Below are 4,399 nucleotides of genomic sequence, written 5' to 3'. Positions count from 1 at the left end.
GCCCAGTCTCCAGTTGTCTTCATAGACAACTTGTCACTACTGGACTCTGCATCACCTGCACTACTGTCAGCAGCTTCTGTCCAACCTCTAGGGCCCAGAGAAGTCCATTTCCTCCTGGGGATGCACCACCCAGCCTACCTCTTCCCTTGGACGGATTGATGTGGATGTGCACTGTTGGCAGTGATGGCCGTGATGGGCTTTGATCGATGTGGCAATCTGCCATCCTCTCAGATACAGTCGCATCATGCATCCCTGGGCATGTGTGTCTGGCAGCTGTGTCCTTGCCAATTCCCTGCTGCAGACTACACTCACCCCCAGCTTCCCCTCGGTGGGCATCACACCATGGACTACTTCTTCTGTGAGGTGTCTGCCCTAATACAGCGGACTTGTTAATTGTCTTTCCTCGGCCTTGAGTGCCATCCCTTTTGCAGGGATGGCTCCCCTCTGGTGCTCCTACACCCTCCTACACCCTCATTGCTAGGGCTGTGCTAAAGTTACCAACAGATGAAGAAAAGCACAAGGCAACCAGAACCTACAGTCCCCACTTAGTTCCCACGTGGTGGTTGTCACCATGTTCTTCGGTGATCCTCAGATCTCAGTCTCCTGAGTAGCTAGGATGACAGCGTGAGCCACCAGCGCCTGGCTAACCAAAGATTTTTTTTGCCCCTTCTATGCAACAAATGGAACCGGCAGCTGACTGTGGTATTCTCTGAACCTGTCAACTTTCCGAGTGCGTTGCGAACATCAGCTCATGCCTCCCAGTGACAGATTTGGAGGGCAAAAGCAGCTCTTGACTGTGCTGACGTCTGACACCTCGAACCCTAGCTACACGGGAGGCTGAGTTCTGAGGACCACTGTTCAAAGCCAGCCTGGGCAGGAAGGTCTGGAAGATTATCCCCAGTTAACTAGAAAAAAAGCTGGAAGTGGACATGTGGCTCAAGTGCTTGAGCGGTACGCGCGTGCGCTCCTGTGTGTGTGTGTGTGTGTGTGTGTGTGTGTGTGTGTGTGTGCGTGCGCACACACGCACACACACGCGCTTATGCCAGTCCTGGGACTTGAACTCATGGTCTGAGGAATCGCCCTGAGCTTTTTGCTGGTCTACCACTTGAACCACAGCTCCACTTTGACTTTTATTGGGGGGAGGAGGGGTGGCAAGGGATAGTTAATTGGACATAAGACTTTCATGTAGAAAGCCTCAGCTGACTTCAAACTGTGATCCCCAGATTTCAGCCTCAGGAGTATGTAGGAGTATGTGAATGAACCACCAGCACCAGCTTTGAGAGAAAAAAATTAGCAATAGTACAAAGCTCCCAGTTCAAACCCCAGTACTGGCACACACAAAAATATAAGAACTCCTGTATTTTGCAAATGCAAATGGGGCTTGGAGAAATTAATGACCTGCCCAGAGGCTCTGAGACTGCAGAGTGATAGACTTCAGTCCTGAAGTCAGTTCAGACTCAACCACTGATTGAACACACTGAACCTCCACTCTGAATTCACAGTGCTTGGCTCCTCAGCTCTAAATAATAATAATAATTAATAATAATAATAATAAAGTCTCATGCTCTCTCATTTCTCCATTTCTTCTGGTCCTATGTTCTTGTAGGATTTACTCATTAATTACAAGTACTTCAGGATCAAAGAATGCCTGAATTATCAGCCAACCCCTAGATACTAATTAAATAAAACATCAGGGAAAACATCCCCAAACAGAAAATAAGCTTTTCCTCCCAGTCTCTCAGGGAAAAGAGCAAAACTCTCCTAGAAAACAGGGGAGAAGATAAGGTCAAGTTTAAGCTCAGAATACTTTTGAAATAAGCAGGAAGCAGGTCATTGAAAGACCCGTTGTGTTCTTCAGAAGTCATCTCCAAGTGTAAGTGTGTTTTCTTGCTATACCATCTCCAAGTAGCACAACTTAGAGAAAATCTCCAGACCTGTGACACCAGGAAAACCCCCAAAGCCCTGCATGTCCCCAGCATGCCTGCAGTGGGGAACCACAACTGTTAGATGAGTTTTCAATACCTGCCAAGGTCAGGTACGGACAACGTCTCAGTAGCTTCATCTGAACACCAAGAGGCACTTTCCTAATATATGCTCCACATGTACAGAGTGTATCTTCCCAGTAGACACGCCTCAGGCTGCTCCATCTTTAAACCGAGTCTCCTTTAGAAGCCATGGATCTGTCAAGGTAAATCCTTCATGGTGCCCTTGATTCTGGACAAACAACTCTGCATTATGAAGTAGTGGACCTTGTGTTTAGCTTTTGTCATATTTGCTTTCAAAAAATTTAATAGGTAGAAACTAAAATTGCAGTATAAAAGCTTTTGCAGCCAGGCAGGCAAGAATGTCTGTGAAACTATTATCTCTAAATGACTTTTTATAAAAAGACAAGACATAGATCTGTGGCTCAAATGGTAAGAGTATTAGCCTTGAGCACAAAAGCACAGGTCAGCACCTAGGCCTTGAGTTCAAGCCCCAGGACAGATTTTTTAAAAGGCTTTTGTTTTATTTTAGCAGACAAGTATTGAAGACAAGCGTTGAGATTTCACTGTTAGACTCTCTCATTCTGTCAGCTAATGTTTTGATCGTTTTAATCAGAACCTCTGTCTAATAAAGAGCATGCTATTGAATTAGGGCTGCAAATACACCCTGGGCTTCCCACTGCTGCTAGGATGAGGACGCACCTCTGGCATCAGTTGAGGAAAACGCTGGCTTCCCCAGGCCTCCTCCCTAGGATTGAGTCTGTGGTGTGCGCTAGGTATGGCCTTGGCAGGTGCCCAGGGCCTTCTGGTTTCTTAGATGACAAGAACCCTAAGTAGAATTTCAGATTGAGTTTTTAAAAGATGCTTAGATCTCTTCAATAAAGCTATGTTTCCACTCCTGTGCTACTCCAAAGAATTTCCTTTTTCATGTGGTAGAGTAGGTGGAATGCTCTCAATATTCTTGAGAAACAATCATTATACTTTCCCCCACTATTCTATTGAGTACTGTGTGTGTGTGAGAGAGAGAGAAAGAGAGATGGGGTTTGAACTCTGGGCCTGGGCACTGTCTCTCAGCTCTTCTGCTCAAGGCTAGTGCTCTACCACTTGAGCCACAGGACCACTTCCAGATTTTTCTGCTTATGTGGTGCTGAGGAATCGAGCCCAGAGCCTCATGCATGCAAGGCAAGCACTCTACCACTGAGCCACCTTCCCAGACCCTAGAGTTCTTAAAGAGATTAGTTTTACAAATGGAATTTTGTCTCTATCAAGATCTGTTTTAACACGGCAAGCTGTGACAAGGCAATGAGTGAAGTCAGAAAGTGAGGGAAGCTGTAGAATTAGCAACAACCAGTCAGGCCAGAGACCCACCTCCTTATAACCCCCTAGGGTATCACTGAGACCATAATCTCACATTGCCATTACCATCATGAATGCAGACAAGTGCAGACATGGGCCTAATATATACCACAAAAAAGTGGGCTTTAAAAGCACACCAGGCTAGGTGCTGGTGGCTCATGCCTATAACCCTAGCTACTCAGGAGGCTGAGATCTGAGGATGACGGTTCAAAGCCAGCCCAGGCAGGAAAGTCCATGAGACTCTTATCTCCAATAAATCACTCAGAAAACTGAAAGTGGCGCTGTGGCTCAAGTGTAGGGCACTAGCCTTGAGCTGAAGAGCTGAGGGACAGCGCCCAGACCCAGAGTTTAAGCCCCATGACTCAAAAAACAAAAGAAAGACCACACGAGCCAAGGGCCAGTGGCTCACACCTGTAATCTTAGCAACTTTGGAGGCTCTGAGGACTGAGATTTGAAGACAGACCCAGCAGGAAAGTCCATGAGACTCTTAGCTCCAATTAATCTCCAAAAAGCCAGAAGTGGGCTATGGCTCAAATAACAGAGCATCAACCTTGAGGAATAAAAGCTAAGGGACAGCACCAGGCTCTGAGTTCAAACACCAGGACCACCACAAATATAAACTAATTAATTAACTAATTTCTAAAAGTGCTAAACCTGACTGTGCCCTGTCACAGCTTGCAGTGTTAAAACAGATCTTGCTTAGTTAGAGACAAAATTCCATTTGTAAAACTAATCTATTAACTACTCTTAATAGTGAGGGAAAGTATAATGATTATTTCACAAGAATATTGAGAGCATTACAGCAAACAGTATATACTTTCACACTACTGAAAGAAAAGGGAAAATTACATTTAACCACTTAAACTTTAGGACTGGAGTTATTTTTAAATAACTACTGAGTACTTTAAGATAGCAACTCATGAAAGTCTGCTTTTTGCAACCTCTAAGTGAAATAGATCTCTGTAAGCCTTACAACCTGTGGATAAAGCACCAAGTCAATAACTTGGTGGGGAAAAGCTCCATAAATTACTTGCATGTAGGATTTATGTTCAGGCTTATCA

The sequence above is a fragment of the Dipodomys ordii genome, unplaced genomic scaffold (assembly GCF_000151885.1).
Source record: "Dipodomys ordii isolate 6190 unplaced genomic scaffold, Dord_2.0 Scaffold27, whole genome shotgun sequence".
Lineage (NCBI taxonomy): Eukaryota > Metazoa > Chordata > Mammalia > Rodentia > Heteromyidae > Dipodomys > Dipodomys ordii.
This window is presented reverse-complemented; position numbering follows the sequence as displayed.